Genomic DNA, 23,864 nt, shown 5'->3' with positions numbered 1-23,864 from the left:
AGAACTACAGAACACTAAAGAAAGAAATTAAAGAACACCTTAGAAGATGGAAAGATCTTCCATGTTCTTGGATAGGAAGAATTAATATTGTCAAAATGGCCATACTACCTAAAGTGCTATACAAATTCAATGCAATTCCAATTAAAATCCCAATGACGTACCTTACAGAAATAGAGCAAGCAATTATGAAATTCATCTGGAAGAATAAGAAACCCAGAATAGCTAAAGCAATCCTTAGCAGGAAGAGTGAAACAGGGGGTATTGCAATACCAGATCTTCATCTCTACTACAAAGCAATAGTAACAAAAACGGCATGGTATTGGTACCAAAATAGAAAGGTAGATCAATGGTATAGAACAGAGGACACGGACACAAACCCAAATAAATACAATTTTCTCATACTAGACAAAGGGGCCAAAAATATGCAATGGAAAAAAGATAGCCTCTTCAACAAATGGTGCTGGGAGAATTGGAAATCCATATGCAACAGAATGAAACTAAACCCATATCTCTCACCATGCACGAAACTAAACTCAAAATGGATTAAGGACCTCGGAATCAGACCAGAGACCCTGCATCTTATAGAAGAAAAAGTAGGTCCAAATCTTCACCTTGTTGGTCTAGGATCAGACTTCCTTAACAGGACTCCCATAGCACAAGAAATAAAAGCTAGAATCAACAACTGGGATAGATTCAAACTAAAAAGCTTTCTCTCAGCAAAGGAAACTATCAGCAATGCGAAGAAAGAGCCTACAGAGTGGGAGAATATCTTTGCCAATCATACTTCAGATAGAGCACTAATCTCCAGAATCTATAAAGAACTCAAAAAACTCTACTCCAAGAATTCAAATAATCCAGTTGAAAAATGGGCTAAGGAAATGAATAGACACTTCACAGAAGAAGATCTACAAGCAATCAACAAACATATGGAAAAATGTTCAGCATCTCTAGTAATAAGAGAAATGCAAATCAAAACCACCCTAAGATTCCATCTCACCCCAATTAGAATGGCGATTATCAAGAATACGAGCAACAACAGGTGTTGGCGAGGATGTGGGGAGAAAGGTACACTCATACATTGCTGGTGGAGCTGCAAATTAGTGCAGCCACTCTGGAAAGCAGTGTGGAGATTCCTTAGAAAACTTGGAATGGACCCTCCATTTGACCCAGCTATCCCACTCCTTGGCCTATACCCAAAGGACTTAAAGTCAGCATACTACAGAGATACAGCCACATCAATGTTCATAGCTGCTCAATTCACAATAGCCAGACTGTGGAACCAACCTAGATGCCCTTCAATTGACGAGTGGATAAAGAAACTGTGGTATATATATACAATGGAATATTACTCAGCCATAAAGAATGATAAAATTATGGCATTTGCAGGCAAATGGATGAAATTGGAGAATATCATGCTAAGTGAGATAAGCCAATCTAAGAAAGCCAAAGGACGAATGATATCGCTAATAAGTGGAGGATGACACATAATGGGGGGGAGGGAAGGGTTAGTGTTAGGGTTAGAGTTAGGGTTAGGGAGGGGGGCAAGTATGGAGGAAGGCAGTACTGTATAGAGGGTAAAGAGGGGTGGGAGGGGTGGGGGGAAGGGAAAAAATAACAGAATGAATCAAACAACATTACTCTATGTAAATTTATGATTACACAAATGGTATGCCTTTATGCCATGTACAAGCAGAGAAACAACATGTATCCCATTTGTTTACAATAAAAAAAAAAAAGAAAATTTCCCAAATCTCAAGAATGAAATGGAAAACCAAGTACAAGAGGCTTATAGGACTCCAAATATGCAAAATTACAACAGACCTACACCAAGGCACATTATTATGAAAATACCTAACATTCAAAATAAAGACAGAATTTTAAAGGCCGTGAGAGAAAAGAATTAGATTACATTCAGGGGAAAACCAATAAGAATATCAGCAGATTTTTCAATCCAGACCCTAAAAGCTAGAAGGGCCTGGAACAACATTTACCAAGCCCTGAAAGAAAATGGATGCCAACCAAGAATTTTATACCCAGCAAAACTTACTTTCAGATTTGACGATGAGATAAAATCTTTCCACAATAAAGAAAAGCTAAAGGAATTTACTAAAAGAAAGCCGGCATTACAGAACATTCTCAGCAAAATATTCCATGAGGAAGAGATGAAAAACAATGATGTAAATCAGCAACGGGAGGAACTAGCCTAAAGGAATAGCCAAATAAAGGAGAAACCAAATCATGTCAAAAAACAAAAATGAGTCCAATGAATAGGAATACAAATCATATCACAATAATAACTGTGAATGTTAATGGCCTGAACTCATCAATCAAAAGACATAGACTGGCAGATTGGATTAAAAAGAAAAATCCAACAATATGTTGCCTGCAAGAGACCCATCTCATAGAAAGAGATACCCATAGACTGAAGGTGAAAGGATGGGAAAAAACATACCATGCACATGGACACAGCAAAAAAGCTGGAGTATCCATCCTCATTTCAGATAATGTGGACTTTAAGCCAAAACTAGTCAGAAGGGATAAAGAAGGACATTACATACTGCTTAAGGGAAGCATAAATCAGCAAGACATAACAATCATAAATATCTATGCCCCGAACATTGGCTCATCCATGTACCTCAAACAAATCCTTCTCAAATCCAGAAATCAAATAGACCACAACACAATAATACTAGGCGATTTTAACACACCTCTCTCACCGCTGGATAGATCGTCCAAACAAAAATTGAATAAAGAAACCACAGATCTCAATAACACAACCAACAATTTAGACTTAACCGACTTATATAGAATATACCATTCAACAAAGAACGAATACACTTTCTTCTCAGCAGCACATGGATCCTTCTCTAAAATAGACCATGTTTTATGCCACAAAGCTACTGTTAGCAAATACAAGAAGATAGAGATACTACGTTGTACTCTATCAGATCATAATGGACTGAAATTAGAAATAAATGACAGAATAAAAAACAGAAACTTCTCCAATACTTGGAGATTAAATAATACACTATTATACAATGAATGGATAACAGAAGACATCAGGAGGGAAATTAAAAAATTCTTAGAAGTAAATGAGAACAAAGACACATCATATCAAAACCTCTGGGACACTATGAAAGCAGTACGGAGAGGAAGATTTATTTCATGGGGCGCATTCAACAAAAGAAGTAGAAATCAACACATAAACGACTTAACACTACAGCTCAAAGCCCTAGAAAAAGAAGAGCAGACCAACACCAAAAGTAGTAGAAGACAGGAAATAGTTAAAATCAGAGCTGAAATCAACGAAATTGAAACAAAAGAAACAATCGGAAAAATTAACAAAATAAATAGTTGGTTCTTTGAAAAAATAAACAAAATTGATAAACCCTTAGCCATGCTAACAAAGAGAAAAAGGGAGAAAACTCAAATTACTAAAATTTGGAATGAACAAGGAAATATCACAACAGACACGAGTGAAATATAAAACATAATTAGAAGCTATTTTGAAAATCTATACTCCAACAAAACAGAAAACCTCGAAGACGTCAACAAGTTTCTAGAGACATATGAATTGCCTAAACTGAACGAGGAAGACATACACAACTTAAATAAATCAATTTCAAGCAATGAAATAGAAGAGGTCATCAAAAGCCTACCAACAAAGAAAAGTCCGGGACCAGATGGGTTCTCAGCCGAGTTCTACAAAACCTTTAAAGAAGAGCTCATTCCAATACTTCTCAAAGTATTCCATGAAATAGAAGAGGAGGGAACCCTCCCAAACTCATTCTATGAAGCCAATATCACCCTGATACCTAAACCAGACAGAGATACATCGAGGAAAGAAAATTTCAGACCAATATCCTTAATGAACATCGACGCAAAAATTCTCAACAAAATTTTAGCAAATCGCATACAAAAACATATTAAAAAGATAGTGCACCATGATCAAGTGGGTTTTATCCCAGGGATGCAAGGTTGGTTCAACATCCGGAAATCAATAAATGTCATTCACCATATCAACAGACTAAAAGTTAAGAATCACATGATTATTTCAATAGATGCAGAAAAAGCATTCGCTAAAATACAGCATCCCTTCATGCTCAAAACACTAGAAAAAATTGGGGTAGTGGGATCATTCCTTAACATTGTGAAGGCCATCTATGCTAAGCCCATGGCCAATATCATTCTAAATGGTGAAAAACTGAAAGCATTCACCCTAAAAACTGGAACAAGGCAGGGATGCCCTCTCTCACCACTTCTATTCAACATTGTTCTTGAGACTCTAGCCAGAGCAATTAGACAAACCAAAGAAATTAAAGGGATACGAATTGGAAAAGAGGAACTCAAACTATCCCTGTTTGCTGATGACATGATTATATATTTAGAGGAACCTGGAAATTCCACCAGAAAACTCTTAGAACTCATAAGTGAATTCAGTAAAGTAGCAGGTTACAAGATCAATGTTCATACATCCAATGCATTTTTATACATAAGTGATGAATCTTCAGAAAGAGAAATTAGGAAAACTTCCCCATTCACAATAGCATCAAAAAAAAATAAAATACTTGGGAATCAATCTCACAAAAGAGGTGAAAGACCTCTACAATGAGAACTACAGAACACTAAAGAAAGAAATTAAAGAAAACCTTAGAAGATGGAAAGATCTCCCATGTTCATGGATAGGAAGAATTAATATTGTCAAAATGGCCATACTACCAAAAGTGCTATATAGATTCAATGCAATTCCAATTAAAATCCCAATGATGTACCTTACAGAAATAGAGCAAGCAATTATGAAATTCATCTGGAAGAATAAGAAACCCAGAATAGCTAAAGCAATCCTCAGTAGAAAGAGCGAAGCAGGTGGTATTGCAATACCAGATCTTCATCTCTACTACAAAGCAATAGTAACAAAAACGGCATGGTATTGGTACCAAAATAGAAAGGTAGATCAATGGTACAGAATAGAGGACACGGACACAAACCCAAATAAATACAATTTCCTCATACTAGACAAAGGGGCTAAAAATATGCAATGGAGAAAAGATAGCCTCTTCAACAAATGGTGCTGGGAAAACTGGAAAACCATATGCAACAGAATGAAATTAAACCCTTATCTCTCACCCTGCACAAAACTCAACTCACAATAGATCAAGGAACTCGGAATCAGACCAGAGACCCTGCATCTTATAGAAGAAAAAGTAGGCCCAAACCTTCAACTTGTTGGTTTAGGAGCAGACTTCCTTAACAGGACTCCCATAGCACAAGAAATAAAAGCAAGAATCAACAACTGGGATAGATTCAAACTAAAAAGCTTTCTCTCAGCAAAGGAAACAATCAGTAATGTGAAGAGAGAGCCTACAGAGTGGGAGAATATCTTTGCCAATCATACTTCAGATAGAGCGCTAATATCCCGAATCTATAAAGAACTCAAAAAACTCTACACCAAGAATACAAATAATCCAATCAACAAATGGGCTAAGGAAATGAACAGACACTTCACAGTAGAAGATGTACAAGCAATCAACAGATATATGAAAAAATGTTCAACATCTCTAGTAATAAGAGAAATGCAAATCAAAACTACCCTAAGATTTTATCTCACCCCAATTAGAATGGCGATTATCAAGAACATAAGCAACAATAGGTGTTGGCGAGGATGTGGGGAAAAAGGTACACTCATACATTGCTGGTGGGGTTGCAAACTAGTGCAGACACTCTGGAAAGCAGTATGGAGATTCCTCAGAAAGCTTGGAATGGACCCACCATTTGACCCAGCTATCCCACTCCTTGGCCTATACCCAAAGGACTTAAAATCAGCATACTACAGAGATACAGCCACATCAATGTTCATAGCTGCTCAATTCACTATAGCCAGATTGTGGAACCAACCCAGATGCCCTTCAGTTGATGAATGGATAAAGAAACTGTGGCATATATATACAATGGAATATTACTCTGCCATGAGGAATGACAAAATTATGGCATTCGCAGGCAAATGGATGAAATTGGAGGGTATCATGCTAAGTGAGATAAGCCAATCTCAAAAAACTAAAGGATGAGTGATCTCGCTGATAAGCGGATGAGGACATGCGGGGGTGGGGGATAGGAGGGGTTAGTGTTAGGGTTAGGGTTAGGTTTAGGGTTAGGGATAAGGAGGGTGGTAAGAATGAGGAAGAAAGGAATGTAGAGAGGGAAAAGAGGGGTGGGAGGGGAGGGGGGAAGGGGAAAAAATAACAAAATGAATGAAACAACATTGCCCTATGTAAATTTATGATTTTTAATTAAAATTAAAAATTAAAAAAAAACACACAGAAAAAAAAAAGACAATTTTTTTAAGATGATAATACTTCAGGAATTGACTTCAGAGTCAATTCAATCCCTATCAAAATCCTATCTTCCTTTAGTATAGAAATTGACAAGCTAATACTAAATCCATATGAATATGTGAACTAATTGTCAAATCAGTGTCGAAATGAAAGATTCAAGCTAAAGGACTCACAATCCACATTTTAATACTCTAAACCTACAATAATCAAGAGAGTGTGGAGCTGGCATAAGGAAAGAAACATAGATCACTGGAGTAAAATTGAGATTGCAGAAATAAACCCTTATATTTCTGGTAAATAGACAATGACAAGGTGACAATTAAATGGGGGAATGAATAGACTTTTAAACAATGGGACACCAAATGGATATCCACATGCAAAAGAATGAAGTTGGTCACATCCCAAACTCCCAATGCACAATGGAATGGCTTGCTGAAGCTCAAAGCAAGACTTGCTAAATCTATAATCAAGACAACGTGATATTGGCAAATATACACGAAGAGACCAAATTAACAAATACAGAGCGCCAAAACAGACTAACACATATCAAACTCTTAATATTTGTAATAATCACTGTTTATGGTTTTAAGCCACTGTGTTAAGGTAATATGTTGCATAATAATAGATAATACATTCTGCTCACCAGTACTTTTAGATTTATTCTCCTATTACCAGAGGACAATTGACTCCCCAACTCCTTGTAGTTAGGCATGACTATGTGACTTCCTTCACTTCAAAAATGTGAGTACAAATAATTCATGTCACTTTAAATGAGCTGGCATTTAAAACTGGCTCAAGATTTTCAATGCTCTCTCCCCACTTTTATACCAAGTGAGAAAGTTCTGTTTCAGGTTGTACAGCTACAAAATTATAGTTTTCCTAAACTAGATTTCCAGTTATTGCATGGAAGACAGTTAACCTAGAGAGTCATCTTAGTTCAGAGAGGCTTTGTATGAATGAGAAACCGCATTACAATGGAGAGATTTGGGGATTGTTTGTTATTGCAGCATAATTTGGCCTGTTCTCACAGATGCCAGGATCAATGTCACTAGTAATTAAAGAAATGAATATTAAGGAGATACTAATACACACCTATCAGATGAGCAAAACTTTAACTGTTCTGTCAATACCATATTTTGGCAAGGATTCACAACAATAAGAGTAGGAATGTAAATTGGTAAAACCACACTTCAAAAGTGTGGCATTATCTAATAAAGCTGAAGTCTGCAAGTCCTGTAACCCAGTAATTTGCTTATTACTCTTAAACTCTTAAAAAAATCTTTTGCACCTATGTACTAGGATAGTTGTAAAGAATGGGTCACAACTGCTTTATTTATAGTAACTGGTATGGTTTGAGTAGGTTCCCAAAGTTCATGTGTCAGAAACTTAGTATTCAATACAACAGTGTAGGGAAGTGGGGCCTAACAAGAGTTGATATAAGGAAGGTCATAAGGGCTCTGCCCTTAAGAATGAATTAATTGACATTATGCACCCAATGGCTTTGTTCTAAGTTTGGCTCCCTCTTGTCCTCTCTCATCTGTGCTTGCGTGCCTTTCTGTGATGCTATGAGACAGCAAGAAGGCCCTTATCATATGCTCTTAGCCTTCTCAGCCTCCAGAATCATGAACCAAATAAACTTCTGTTGTTTAAAAATTACCCAAGCTATGGTATCCTGTAATAACAGTAGAAAATGACTAAGAGAGTAGCAAAAAAAAAAAAAAAAAGGAAGAAGGAAACAAAGAAAGAAAAAGCAAAGAACCTGAATATCCATAATCAGAATCAAGTTTTTAAATGTGTTATATTCATACAATGAAATATACCCAGCAACAAAACTGGACAAGCAACAGTATTCAATTGACAGAAAAAAAAAATATGGCTCTCCTCTAAAATGTGAGGCCCTATTTCACACATAGGGATAAGACAGTGAGCCAGAGGAGGAAAAAAAGAAGTACTACCCTTGTGAAGTTTACATTCTAGTTGAAATAGAACCAAAAAAAGAGTATCTTAAAAGGTAGGGAAATGCTGTAAAGAAGAGCAAAGGAAAACTAAAAAGATATATTGCAAGGTTAAACAACAGATAATTTTGAATATAACAATCAGAGTAGCCCAATTGAAAAGGAAACCTTTGAACAAAAACTAAAAGGAAATGACTGTAAGAGAATAAGTCATGCAGATCTCTGGGAGAAGAGCTTTCCCAACAGAGAAACCAGAGATGGCTTCCAATTTATTCAAGGAATAGCAAGGAACCCAGTATGGTTGCAACTAAATCAGAGAACTGTAGGAAAAGAGATTGGATAGGTAAAAGGATGGGCAGAAAGACCAGCTGGGTTATCCTAAGGACTTTGGAATTGACTCTGTATGAACTAGAAAACCATTGGAGAGTCTAGAGCAGAAAACTGTCAATGTCTGACTCTGTCATTCTGAAAATGGACTGAGGAAGGCATAAGATAAAAGCAGGGACACTGGTTAGGAAGTCCTTACAATAACCTAAGGAGGGCAGTTTATATGAGGGTGGCAGCCATGGAGGTGAAAATAAGTGATTATATTTATTTTGAAGACAGAGCGAAGATTTTCTAACATTACATACATGAAGTATGAGAGAATGGGAGACATCAAAGGTGAGTCCAAGGTTTAGAGCTTAGCCAATTTGAAAGTTGAAGATGGAAAAGACCACAGAAAGTGTAGGCTCAGGCAAGATGAATATTCCATTTGGAGTGTGATAAACTGGAAATGTCTACTAGACATCTAAAAGAAAATGTTGTTAGGCGGCTGGATAATGAGATCTGAAGTTCAGAGGGAGATAACAAGGCTTAAGCTATCACTTTTTGAGTCCTCAGTATAAAATATAGTGGTTGCATGAAATTGTCAGAGTATGGAGAGAAATTAACTATACCTTAAGGCACTGCAAGTTTAAAACCTCCAAAAGGAGAGTCCAGTAAAGTAGGCTGAAAGGAGCAGCCAGGGAAGGAGAAAAATCAAAGAGTGTGTGGAGTCCTGGAAGTCAAGGAGAAGTGACAACAGGGAAAATAAGATGAACACTTACACCTGACTGATGAATTAGCAAAGGTAGTATCATTGTTGACCTTAAAAGCAGCAGACCTTGAAGTAGTTTTGGCAGAGTATGGAAAACTGAAGTTGGATAAGAATGGGATTAAGAAAAAGCAAAGAGAAAAATTGGAAACGAAGAATATAAACAACTCTCATATTTTGTTTTAAGAAGAAATGGCTTCATCTCACAAACAAAATGTTAAGCAAAATAATCTACAAAAGAGACATAAACACCACATTCATATAAATTTATTACAGTACATTGTTATAACTGTTTTATTTTATTACTAGTTGTTATTGTAAACCATTTACTGTGCCCAATGAATAAATTACTTAATCATTAAAAAAAAAGAATGCCTACTACAGCCATGTTAATTTTAAGAAAATTTCAAACCAAGCTTGCAATAAGGAGGGATTACACAAGAAGTTTCTGGATATCAGCAATGTTCTTCTTTCCTCAATAGTGAGTAGTGAAGCATTTGCCTTATAATTATCTGTTAAAATCATTTGTTATATTGTACATCAACCAATAAATTTGTCTTATGTACTTCTTATATGTTATAGTTCAAAGTATTAAAATTTTTAAGATTAGTAGATCATGTGTGTGAAAAGATAATAGATATCATATTGAATCATTAAAAAAATGTGAGAAATAATATTCCAAATTATAAACAGATGAAATTTGAATAGAAAATCCAAAAGGCTATATGTACTAAATCTGGCCAGTAGGCGTACGTTGAGCCTTTCTAATTTAATTAAAATCGGAATTTGTAAATCACATAAAATCTTAAGAATTAGAACAGATCATAAGCCTTTTTCTTCATTTTTAACTCCACAGGACATATTTTTAGTACATGTGTTTGGCTCCCCAAATAAAAAATGCAATACAATATCAGCCAAGAGAATTCCTTTTGTTTGTTTGATTGTTTTTTGTTTTTCCTGGATATGTTTAGCTCTTATTTCTACGATTTTCTAAAGATACTATACTTCACAAACACAAAACATTTGGTTCTACAAGAGTGACCTAAGTGTGAAGAGATGGCCGCTTTTTTTCCTTGATAAATTTGTGGAAGAGTAAAGCCCACACAGCAAAAGAGGAACAGAGCCCCTGCCAACCACAAACACACTCCCTAGCCATGAATGAGTTGGCTGTGGACCCTGAGCAATCAAATCCACCCACTGATTTCAGTTGTTTTCCCAGCAACTAGCAGTCAGGGTATTTGAGTTCTAATATTACCCCCTGTTTTATCAACAAGCAATTTACTTAACTTTATGAGCATGCGTTTCAGGAACTGACCATCTACTTCACCAGAGAATATAAGGATAGACAAAATGCTTGAATGATCGATGATATTTCCATCCCAAAGACAAGATAGTGAAAAAGAAGTTAAAATACATTTGTAAAAGAGAACTTCAAATTCATTCTACCCTCCCCAACTGCACATATGCACATGTGGGTGGGAAAAGATTCTTTTATTATTTTAGGCCAAAGCCAACAAACAAAAAGAGCTAGAAACACTGCTAAGCCTGTCCTAACTATCCATGACCAAATGTCAAATCATTCTGAAAATATCATCAGTAAATATTCGTTACAAGTAGTAACAAAAGCTATTTTATCATTCTCTGTCTGCTTAAACAAGTCCAGGGATTGTTTTGGGTTTTTTAATCAAAAAGGAAGCATAAAGTACACTGATACTTTATAGTACAAATTTTGTGTGTGTGTCAATACCTAATTTTTGGTTTATCTGTTTAATTAACCTCTGCTACTTTCTGGGATTCATTCCAAGTCAACTAAATATATTACTAAAATTGGCATCTTTGCTATTGAGTTTAATTTCAAAAAGGCTCTGAAGTGGTCTGAAACCATTTTTTAACATTCTGCACACAATTTTATGCTAAAAAGTAATACACATTGTACAAGAACAGTAATTGATAGCAAAGATACAATTTTTGTTTATTTCCAAAACAATTTTTATTTCCTCCAAATGTATAATCTGGTAGAGAATAAATGCTAGGCTAAAACTACATGTTTTTGTGCCCGTGTTGCAAATATTGACCTAAATGTAAACCTGATTCTTTAAGTTTGGGAGGTGTTCTAAATATTCACATATAAGCTATATATTCCTGAGTTATTTGCAAATGTATTGTATTTTCTACAACTTTTGGCTGGAAATCCTGTAACCATAAATAATGAATAATAAATGCCAAGATCAATAGATTCTTTTTAGTATCATAAAATTAGCAAAATTTGCAATAGGTTAAAAGAGTTAAAGAATTATACATTTTTTTTTTAAATCTGGGATACATCTTAGATATTAAAAGGCCCTCAGAAATTATCCTAATCCCAATGTCTCATTTGAAAGATGAGGAAACTGAGGTCCACAGATGCTAACCACAGCATCACAGATAATACCAAAATTCAGATTTTGATTCCAAGTCCAGAGCTCTGAAGCAGCACTTGTTTCAATATACTTAAGTAATTATGGACACTCCAGGCAACTCCTTCTGTGTAAAGAACTCTCTGAGATCTACAAGAGTCACTCTCATCTTCTGTTGGCAAATACAAGTTCTAGAAATAGCACCAGCAATAACCCCTTTTCTTATACGGCAACATCACACCTGGGGTTTCCAAAATGATTCCTCAGGTGGGTCTCTTTTCTCAGCATTACAAATCCCTTTATATACGTGCTTTGGTTGGGTTGGACTTGGGGTTTGGTTTGGTTTGGTTTGGCTGGTTCTGTCTGGAGTTGGGGGCTGTTTTTAATTTGCTCGCGGGAAGGTGGAGAAAACAGGCTGAGGTCTAAACCGTCCCAACAACACTTTTTTTTTTTTTTTTTACACTTTGTCATTCAAACCATCAAATCCTTACTCAGGGCCCCAGAGCTCACAGGTTCCAGTCGCAGTCCCTTCAGTTTCCAAAGTAGGCAGGAGGCCTGGAAAAGAAGTTCCCCGGGTGGCAATTCCTCTCCGCGGCCCCGCAGGTGCGCACCCAGGCTCCGCCGGCAGCCACCAGCGCGCGCCCCATCCTCCCGGCCCCGGGGAGCCGAAAGTCGCGCAGCGTCCCAGCCACCCGCGCTCCCGCCCGGTGCTACCCCTCCGGAGGGCCCGAAAGGCTGGCCTCGGGCTCCCAGTCCCCAAGTCCCCCGCTGGCTCTGCGCCCGCCCCACTCGCAGGAAGGGTGGCAGCAGGCGTGGAGCAGAGGGAAGCGGGTCCTACCTCGGTCCAGAAAGCCAACCGACGCCGACTGAGGCAGAGATGGCGGCGGCTCCGGGGCTCGGGCACCTGCGTCGCTCGCGCTCTGCCGGCCGTGGGCTCTGCCGTGCCGCCGCTCCGAACTCCTCGCCGAAGGTGCGGGGAAACTCTCGGAGAGGAGGGCAGGGACGTGTGGGGAGGAGGGACTGAGGAGGAGCGCGGAGGGCAGAGCTGGGTGGCGGCTCCGGGGTGGGAGGAGCGGACCCCGAGCGGGACCAGCGGCCGAGCAGGTGACCCGGGCGGCGGCGGGGAACGTTGCTGCGCGCGGCCGCGGGCCTGGGGGAGGAAAGGCTCCGAGCTCGGGAAGGAAGACCCCCCTGCCAGCAGGAAGACCAGGAGCAGAGGCAACGCAGCGGGAACGCGGCCACGCGAGTTCCTCCAGCAGTCAGCTACCGCCTCCCACCTTGAACCAAGGCTCTCGGACTTGAGCGTGGCACTGGGGTTCCCTTGGCCCTCCCACCCCAACATTTCCTGGCCTCCGCTGCAGCAAGTGTAGAATATGCTAACCATAAAGCTTTCAATAATTGGGAGGAGTGGGGAAAGAAAGTGAAATGGAAAAGACCAGAAATAGTGAGGGAGTGAGTCTTCTGTCATCAAAGATGCTTCAGTCAACATCTTGGTCACCCTTGTCAGGAAGGCTGAAAAGGGCCCTCACGCATCCAGGAGGAGGGTTGAACAAATGACCACTTATTCTTCGATCCTGAAATTCAGTAACAGGACATAGCAAGTGGGACGGGAGGGATCTTTTCCTGGTCTGATTCCAAACCCAAAGAAAATAAACCTTTCTCTTGGTTTCTTGGTTTCTGCTCAAAATGTTCACTTATTTGTTTACTTATTTACTGCATTTTTGTTCAGGGTATGTTATGTGCCAGACAATATGCTAAATGCATTTACATTATGTTCTTTCAACTAAGAGAAGTAGGGCAAGCAGATAAGCAAGTATTCATGAAATTCCCAATTGTGCTGGGTAATGTGAGGAAAACCAACGGGGTGAAGGAGAAGGAATAAAGGGGAGTGAACATACACTCCGGTGGGTGGATGATTACTTAAAGTGCTTCTAAAAAATTAATTTAACCAGCACTCTCATAGAAAGAGGCAATAAGCAAAAGTGAGTTGCTTGAAGTAGTCCAGAGATGGTAGGGCTAGAAGCAAGGTCTCCTGTCTTCCTGGTCTAGAAAACTGCCCACTTGTGGAACTCTGTAAATGGTACTTTGCCCCCATAGAAATATCCTTTCAGGACCAGTGTCGCTTTTTTAGAAAAGTGCATGGATCTCCAGACCACTGTTGAAGCCACTTTATTCAGAAGTGTCATATTTGCACACCAGGTGTACTTCCTTGGGCATCTGTGGTAGGTAAAAATAATCAAGAAATACTAACCTTTGGCTTTTCACCAAGCCTCAAAAACTAGACAAAATTCTTCTTTGGATGGAGGCAAAAATTGGAGTAGAGATATTGGTTTCTCTGAATTATTATGAAACAAAGCAACACCCAAAGAATCCTTAATTAAATAATCTGTATGAACTAGCATATTAGTTTCCTCTGGCTGCTGCAATAAATTACCACAAACTTAATGCTTAAAACAACAGATTTTTATCTCTTATCATTCTGGGAGGCCAGAAGTCCAAAATCATGATGTCAGCAAGTCTGCACTCCCTCCCACAGTTCAAGGAGAAAAATCTCTCCTCCGCTCTTCCAGCCTCTGGTGACTTCATTCTCTGCGTCCATCCAAACACGATGTGTTGTAAGGACACACTTGTCTTTGAATTTAGAGACCATCCTGATAACCCAGAATGATCTCATCTCAAGATCCTAACATCCTGCTCAGATATTTCTGTAGGCAATGCAATACCAAGTGTCCACTGTCCCCCAGGTTCTGAGTTAGGAGCTCTGTAGAGCATTTACATTCTAGGCAAAGGGACACTTTTAAATCTCATTCCCTCTGGCACAATGCTTGGTGCTCATCTCAGGCCTGATAAAAAGTTGTAAATGAGTAAAAAAAAAAAAAAAAAAAAAAAAAAAAAAAATCACTACCAACCCAGTAGGCAATTATTAGCACGTTGAAAATCATCTCTATAATACCAAAATAGAATTTTTGAGAGCAAAACAGATTAACACCCTGACTCATTCAGTATTTTCCTGAGTGAAGGAAAAATCCCGAAAAGGAAATCTTTGATTTAAAAGAGAAGTTAATGAGCTCACCTATCTGCTCTTTTGAAAAAAAATCAATGAAATGCCTATTTACACAGATACAGATCCTGCTGGGAACAATCAATCGTGACTGAACTTATAGTTGCTTAAAGTGAATATTTTATCTAAGTATTTTAGTTGTTAATTTCAAAAACATAAACATTGCCCAATTATCAAGTTGGTAATATTGATGCATCACTTCTTGAAACTCTTTAGGATGATTTCAATGACGCTACTCTTTCTAGGTTCACCTCTTTACTGACTTCCCTTCTTACTCTTTTGATTTGGAACAATCAACTTGCATATTTTTAACAACCAGGCTGAATTGAATTCACAGACTTACTTGGTCACAGGCCCATTCACAAACCAGTCGTGTGGTTAGTGAGTTGAAATGTGATGACAGAACAGGCATGAGTCACCTGTCTGCTCCTAGAAAACAGGAGATGGAAAAGGCATGGTTTCACCCTAATCAAATAACTGAGGAAGAGTGGTACCCCAAAATAAAAGTTGTTACTATTCCTGAGGGAATACAAAGGCACATACATCCACTACAATAGACATTCAGAGAGGTGTTATTGAATTGACTGTAGTTTTAACTAAAACAGCACATAATGCTGTCCATTGGTGCCCTAAATCTTTTCTGGAATTATTTTCAAAATAAAATAACAACAATTGATTATGGGTACAGTTACCACACAAATCTTAATTTACATTGGAGTCAGTATTAGCAAGCACTCCAGAGCCCGATTGCCTGAGCTTTTATGCTCACTTACTAGGAATAAGCCCTTGAATAATAAGTTCCTTACTGGTTGTTTCCTTTAAAAAAAAAAAAAAAAAGATGATAACCACAACAGTCACCTCTCTGAATTGTCATGTAAGTAATGCAATAAAAACTGCCTGAAGAATAATAGTTACCTAGTAATCTATTGTGTTTGCCTATTATTTTCTCATGTAGTTTTCATAACATCCTAGAAAACTTTTTATGTAGTTGGTTTTTGACCATTAATTTTTCCCTTCATAGATGCTAACAGAATTATCAATATGTATTTACCTTATGTGTCATTCACCTTCCAAATGAAAAAACATCAAAAACTCCTGGACTCTGGAATGATGTTTTCAGATTTTTAGAGGAAAAGAATATTTGATGCATGTGAAATATGACAGAGAAAGAAAAAGGGAAACCTTATTTGCCTGAAATATCTATTAGGACTAGTGCTTGTCAAAGTTCAACCTGCAAATGAATCCACCTAGGAAACTTTGTGGCACAAATTTTAATTTAGGAAAGCTGCAGTGGGCACTGGAATCTGCATTTCTAACGAACTCCAGGGTGATGCCCACACTGCTGGTCCTTGGCAAGACAACAGACTATTTAAAAAAAAAACTAATGCCATTTTCAGCAAAAAATAAATTTATATTTAATGTACATGACACTTTATGAACTACTTGTGAGGAAGTAATTTTCAACTTATAAAGCTGTAACTGCTCATTAAAGAACTATTTGTTCAATGAATAAATCAATTACGTACAAGTATTTCTTTCTTGAGTCTTAACAAATCACTGAGAATAAAACCCTGGAAATCCTGAATGTCCAAGTGAAAATGACTGGGTTGTATGTGAAGAGACAATTTTGGTTAGTGAAGAAATATGATACAGGACACTGTGGTGGTCTTTTTAGTATGTCAACAAGACTAGGCTACAACCCACAGTTATGCAATCAAATATCAATCTGTGTGTTGTTTTGAAGGCATTTTAAAAAAATATTAATTCTAATTAGTTGTACACACAGTAGAATGAATTTATACAATTTGATAGATCATACATAAATGGGGTGGAATTTCTCATTTTTCTACATATTATAGGATCACATCAGACATGCAGTCATATATGAGGTAATAATACCTATTTCACTCTACTATCATTCCTTGCCCCATACCCCTGCCCCTCCCTTAACTCCCCTCTACCTAATATAAAGTAACTCTGTTCTTCCCTATCCTGCTTATTGTGAATGAGCATCTGCATATCAGAGAAAACATTCAGCTTTTGGTTTGGGGGGTTTTGCTTATTTTGTTTAGCATGATAGCTCTAATTCCATCCACTTACCAGCAAATGCCATATATATATCACATTTTCTTTACCCATTCATCTGCTGATGGTCATCTAGCCTGGTTCCATAGTTTAGCTATTGTGAATTGAGCTCCTATAAACATTGATGTGACTGTGTCACTACAGTATGCTGATTTTAAGTACTTTGGGTATAAATTGAGGAGTGGGATAACTGGGTCAAATGGTGGTTTCATTACATTCCAAGTTCTGAGGAATTTCCATACTGCTTTCCATAATGGTTGAAGGCATTTTTTATATGTGATTAAAGTCCAAAATCAATTGATTATAACAAAAGAGATTATCCTAGATAATTGAGGTGGCCCTAGTTCAGTCAGACCTTCCAGTCAGATGAGAGGCCTTAAAAACAGAGCTGAGTCTGCCAAGGTTGGAGGAGGAAGAAAAAGGGAAGGGGTTAGCTAGAGAGGGAAAAGCAGAGGGGGGAGAAGACTTCCGCCTTTGGATGAAAGCTTTAGCCATGGCTGAGGGTTCCAGCTTGCCTTTCCTAGCAGTTGGCCTTATGATTATGGGCTTGGTTTTGCTATTCCCTACAATCACATAAATCCATTCCTTAAAATAAATCTTATGTATAATTCCTATGAATTCAGCTTTTCTGGTTGCAACAGTACAGATTTTGGTACCTGGAAGTAGGACACTGGTATGACCAAGACCTAAAAATGTGGGAAAAGGCTTTGGAAATGGGCAGAGGGCAGAAACTGGAAGAATTTTGAGGAACATGGTGGAAGCCTATCTTGTCTTAAACAGAAAAAATATAAATATGGATGTTATCATCTCTCCTTCCCCAGAGGGAAGTGTCAAGCATGGTAGAGAAAACATATTACCTTAGCAAATACCTAGATTATCATGAACAGCCTATTGGTAGAAATATAGACATTAAAGTGCTTACTGATAAGGACTCAGATGGCAAAGAGGATTGTGTTATTGGAAACTGGAGGAAGAGCAATGCTTGCTACATGTTAGGAAGCTTAGCAAAATCACACCCTATAGTTAATGGAAAACAGAACTTGTAAACCATGTGATTGGCCATGTAGGTGAGGAGATTTCCAAGCAAAGTGTTGAAGTCCCTCCTGGCTTCTTGCTGCTTATTGTAAAACATGAAGGAACAAGATAAATTAGGGAAATGGTTGTTAAACAAAAAGGATCCACAACTTGATGATTTAAAGTTTTCAGTTAAAGAGATTCACTGTTGGGAAAGTATATTGTAAAGAAAAAGCTGCTTGTGTGATGAATCTTCTCCTAATACCTCAGAAAGATTACTACAAATTCAGAGTATTCAGTCATACAAACAACTCTGTGAAGAAATTAAGTAGGTGACTCATAGGTCCCTTCAGCCACATAACAGAAACCCAAATAGACATGAGATTATCTAAGGAAAATCTGTAGACAAACCTGTTTTTTCTGGAGAGAATTCCTCTAATACACCCAGAAAACATACCAAGTTATTGAGAATTTGTTCATTATTAGAACACTTGCATCTTTTTTTTTTTTGCACATTATTAGTAAAATTTATTATTATTACTATGGCACATTATTAGCAAATTATTAAATTAGGAATTACAAGTTAAATTAAAATTCTCACATTAATATTATTGTACATAATTAGCAAAGTGTTGCAAGCTTAACCAGAGGGTAAATTGCTACCAGGGTAATAACTCTTTTGTCAACATGCATGTACATTAAATATTTTGATAGACATAACCAAATTATCCTCCAAAGTAGCTGCAAACATTTCCACTCCAACCAACTTTATGAGATTGAATGCCAAATGCCACCTGCCTCCTCTGTCCCCAGCAACACTTAATTTAACTTTCCCCCCATTACACAGATGAAGAATGGCATCTCTTTATCGCTCTGATTTGCATTCTTTCTTTATGAGCAAGGTTCTCACTTTCACTTTTAACCTGTCGCTGCAGTTAGTGACAGCAGGATGTAGCAAATTCACCCAAAGGTAGGATGAGAAACTTCCTTCCCACCCTACCAGCAGCCTCTCCATGAAAGGTAAATGGGAAACTGGACTCACATTTATTTTGTCGGGCTGTAAGTTCTCACGATGTCTAGAGCATGTCATGATGGCTACTTCCATTACAATTCTTCCTGGTGTGCCAGGTGTGAGTGGGGTTCAGTGGGTAACATCATGGCTACTTCTCTCCTGGTCATTCACCTAAGACTGGCTTCTGAGTGTCTGCTGAGGCAGCAGGGTCTCGTGGCTCCAGTCCTGGAAGCATCCTGGCTCATGAAGATGACCCAGGCAGTTGAAGGTCATTGCCGCTTCCTTTGACTCAGAAAGTTTTGAATTTTGACTTCTCCCAATGGTTGGATAGCACTTCTATGTGAAGATGCCAAGCAGGAGTTTCTGGGTGTTTAGGAAATAGTAAAGGCTGCCATATTAATATCCTAGGGCTGACATGACAAATCACTACACAGTAGGTGGCTTCAAAAAACAGGAATGTATTCTCTCACAGTTCTGGAGGCCCAAGTCCAGAATCGAGGTGTCAGCAGGGCTATATTCTCTCCAAGACTGCATGGGGGACTCTAGATGTGCCTCTCTCCTGGTTCCCTGTCACTGGCAACCCCTGGCATTCCTAGGCTTGCAGCAGCACAGCTCCCATCTCTGACGTCACTGTCACTGCCACACTGCTTGATCCAGTGTGTCCTGGGGTTCTTTTTGTTTGTTTGCCTATGGGTGTCCAATCTCTCCAGGACATCATTTGCTGAGAAGGCAATTTCTCCTCTATTGAGTTGCTTCTGCACCTTTGTCAGAATTGGCTGGGCTTATTCAGTGGGTCAATTTCTGGGTTTTTTTATTCTTTTTTTTTTAATTTTTTTTTTTGTAAACAAATGGGATACATGTTGTCTCTGTTTGTACATGGCGTAAAGGCATACCATTTGCGTAATCATACATTTACATAGGGTAATGTTGTTTGATTCATTCTGTTATTTTTTCCCTTCCCCCCCACCCCTCCCACCCCTCTTTTCCCTCTATACAGTCCCTTCTTCCTCCCACCTCCCGGTTTTTTATTCTTTTACATTGATCTGCGTTTGCCCTTCTGTCAATACCATGCAGTCTGGATTACTTAACTATATCGTATGTCTTAAAATCAGGTAGAGTGCTTCCTCCCGCTTTTTCTTTTTCCAAAATTACCTTAATTATTTCAATTTCTTTGCCAGATACATTCTAAAATAATCTCATATACAAAATATTTTGCTGATATTTTTATAGGAATTATATGAAACCTGTCTATTAATTTAAGGAGAATCGAATCTTCACTATGTTGAATCTTCTATCTGCAGAGTATCTGTCTTATTTATATCTTCTTTGCCTTCTTTCATTACTGTGGTGTAGTTTTCAGTATGTCTGTAATCGTTTGGAGTTTTTAAGAAGTTGGTCATTTTATCTAAGTTTCAAATTTATGTCTATACTTTTTATAGAGTTCTGTTATTATCTTTTTCATATCTGCCTGATATGTAGTGATATTCTTGGTTCACACTGATATTCATTTGTTTTTTTATTTTTTTTAGTCCTGCTAGAGGTTTTTTCCATTGATTTTCATTTTTTTTTTATTGTAAACAAATGGGATACATGTTGTTTCTCTGTTTGTACATGGCGCAAAGGCATACCATTTGTGTAATCATAAATTTACATAGAGTAATGTTGTTTGATTCATTCTGTTATATTTTCCCTTCCCCCCACCACTCCCACCCCTCTTTACCCTCTATACAGTGCTTCCTTCCTCCATACTTGCCCCCCTCCCTAACCCTAACTCTAACCCTAACACTAACCCTTCCCTCCCCCCCATTATGTGTCATCCTCCACTTATTAGCGATATCATTCGTCCTTTGGCCTTTTGAGATTGGCTTATCTCACTTAGCATGATATTCTCCAATTTCATCCATTTGCCTGCAAATGCCATAATTTTATCATTCTTTATGGCTGAGTAATATTCCATTGTATATATATACCACAGTTTCTTTATCCACTCATCAATTGAAGGGCATCTAGGTTGGTTCCACAATCTGGCTATTGTGAATTGAGCAGCTATGAACATTGATGTGGCTGTATCTCTGTAGTATGCTGATTTTAAGTCCTTTGGGTATAGGCCAAGGAGTGGGATAGCTGGGTCAAACGGAGGGTCCATTCCGAGTTTTCTAAGGAATCTCCACAGTGCTTTCCAGAGTGGCTGCACTAATTTGCAGCCCCACCAGCAATGTATGAGTGTAGCTTTCTCCCCACATCCTCGCCAACACCTGTTGTTGCTCGTATTCTTGATAATCGCCATTCTAATTGGGGTGAGATGGAATCTTAGGGTGGTTTTGATTTGCATTTCTCTTATTACTACAGATGTTGAACATTTTTCCATATGTTTGTTGATTGCTTGTACATCTTCTTCTGTGAAGTGTCTATTCATTTCCTTAGCCCATTTGTCGACTGGATTATTTGAATTCTTGGAGTAGAGTTTTTTGAGTTCTTTATAGATTCTGGAGATTAGTGCTCTATCTGAAGTATGATTGGCAAAGATATTCTCCCACTCTGTAGGCGCTTTCTTCGCATTGCTGATAGTTTCCTTTGCTGAGAGAAAGCTTTTTAGTTTGAATCTATCCCAGATATTGATTCTTGCTTTTATTTCTTGTGCTATGGGAGTCCTGTTAAGGAAGTCTGATCCTAGACCAACAAGGTGAAGATTTGGACCTACTTTTTCTTCTATAAGATGCAGGGTCTCTGGTCTGATTCCGAGGTCCTTAATCCATTTTGAGTTTAGTTTCGTGCAGGGTGAGAGACATGGGTTTAGTTTCATTCTGTTGCATATGGATTTCCAATTCTCCCAGCACCATTTGTTGAAGAGGCTATCTTTTCTCCATTGCATATTTTTGGCCCCTTTGTCTAGTATGAGAAAATTGTATTTATTTGGGTTTGTGTCCGTGTCCTCTATTCTGTACCATTGATCTACCTTTCTATTTTGGTACCAATACCATGCCGTTTTTGTTACTATTGCTTTGTCGTAGAGTTGAAGATCTGGTATTGCAATACCCCCTGTTTCACTCTTCCTGCTAAGGATTGCTTTAGCTATTCTGGGTTCTTATTCTTCCAGATGAATTTCATAATTGCTTGCTCTATTTCTGTAAGGTATGTCATTGGGATTTTAATTGGAATTGCATTGAATTTGTATAGCACTTTTGGTAGTATGGCCATTTTGACAATATTAATTCTTCCTATCCAAGAACATGGAAGATCTTTCCAATCTTCTAAGGTGTTCTTTAATTTCTTTCTTTAGTGTTGTATAGTTCTCATTGTAGAAGTCTTTCACCTCTTTTGTGAGATTGATTCCCAAGTATTTTATTTTTTTCGAGGCTATATTGAATGGGGTAATTTTCCTAATTTCTCTTTCTGAAGATTCATCACTTATGTACAAAAATGCGTTGGATTTATGGGCATTGATCTTGTAACCTGCTACTTTACTGAATTCACTTATGAGTTCTAAGAGTGTTCTGGTGGAATTTCCAGGTTCCTCTAAATATATAATCATGTCATCAGCGAACAGGGATAGTTTGAGTTCTTCTTTTCCAATTCGTATCCCTTTAATTTCTTTGGTTTGTCTAATTGCTCTGGCCAGAGTCTTAAGAACGATGTTGAATAGAAGTGGTGAAAGAGGGCATCCCTGCCTTGTTCCAGATTTTAGGGGGAATGCTTTCAGTTTTTCACCATTTAGAATGATATTAGCCATGGGCTTAGCATAAATGGCCTTTACAATGTTAAGGAATGTTCCCACTATCCCTATTTTTTCTAGTGTTTTGAGCATGAAGGGGTGCTGTATTTTATCAAATGCTTTTCCTGCATCTATTGAAATAATCATGTGATTCTTGACTTTAAGTCTATTAATATGGTGAATTACGTTTATTGATTTCCTGATGTTGAACCAACCTTGCATACCTGGGATGAAGCCCACTTGATCATGGTGCACTATCTTTTTAATATGTTTTTGTATGCGATTTGCTAAAATTTTGTTGATAATTTTTGCGTCGATGTTCATTAAGGATATTGGTCTGAAATTTTCTTTCCTTGATGAGTCTCTGTCTGGTTTAGGTATCAGTGTGATATTGGCTTCATAGAATGAGTTTGGGAGGGTTCCCTCCTCTTCTATTTTATGGAATACTTTGAGAAGTATTGGTAATGAGCTCTTCTTTAAAGGTTTTGTAGAACTCGGCTGAGAACCCATCTGGTCCCGGACTTTTCTTTGTTGGTAGGCTTTTGATGACTTCTTCTATTTCAGTACTTGAAATTGGTCTATTTAAATTGTTTATGTCCTCCTCGTTCAGTTTAGGCAATTCATATGTCTCTAGAAACCTGTTGATGTCTTTGAAATTTTCTATTTTGTTGGAGTATAGATTTTCAAAATAGCTTCTAATTATGTTTTGTATTTCAATCCTGTCTGTTGTGATATTTCCTTGTTCATTCCGAAATTTAGTGATTTGGGTTTTCTCTCGTCTTCTCTTTGTTAGTGTGGCTAAAGGTTTATCAATTTTGTTTATTTTTTCGAAGAACCAACTATTTATTTTGTCAATTTTTTGTATTGTTTCTTTTGTTTCAATTTCATTGATTTCAGCTCTGAGTTTAACTATTTTCTGTCTTCTATTACTTTTGGTGCTGTTCTGTTCTTCTTTTTCTAGGGCTTTGAGCTGTAGTGTTAGGTCGTTTATTTGTTGAGTTTTACTTCTTTTATTAAATGTGCTCCATGAAATAAATTTCCCTCTAAGTACTGCTTTCATAGTGTCCCAGAGATTTTGATATGATGTTTCTTTGTTCTCATTTACCTCTAAGAATTTTTCAATTTCCTTCCTAATATCTTCTGCTATCCATTCATCATATAATAGCATATTGTTTAATCTCCAGATGTTAGAATAGTTTCTGTGTTTTACTCTTTCATTTAT

The 23,864-nt window shown here is 37.8% G+C and overlaps 1 protein-coding gene across 5 annotated transcripts in view; it reads right to left on the bottom strand.

Moving 5' to 3' along the window:
• Positions 1-13,342, bottom strand: part of LEPR (leptin receptor) — a 124,119-nt gene extending 110,777 nt beyond the window's left edge. Inside the window, exons 1-2 of one of the 5 annotated variants that reach the window (XM_079129662.1) lie at positions 12,597-13,342; positions 12,269-12,313 (exon numbers count right to left, since the gene is read on the bottom strand). The gene's annotated coding sequence lies outside the window, so the exon portion shown is untranslated. The remainder of the gene's footprint in view (positions 1-12,268; positions 12,314-12,596) is intronic. The other 4 variants (XM_079129665.1, XM_079129666.1, XM_079129667.1 and 1 more) reach the window with 4 other exon arrangements.
• Positions 13,343-23,864: the final 10,522 nt, after the last annotated feature.

Source organism: Sciurus vulgaris, assembly GCF_902686455.1.
Source record: "Sciurus vulgaris genome assembly, chromosome: 1".
Classification (NCBI taxonomy): domain Eukaryota; kingdom Metazoa; phylum Chordata; class Mammalia; order Rodentia; family Sciuridae; genus Sciurus; species Sciurus vulgaris.
This window is presented reverse-complemented; position numbering and strand designations above follow the sequence as displayed.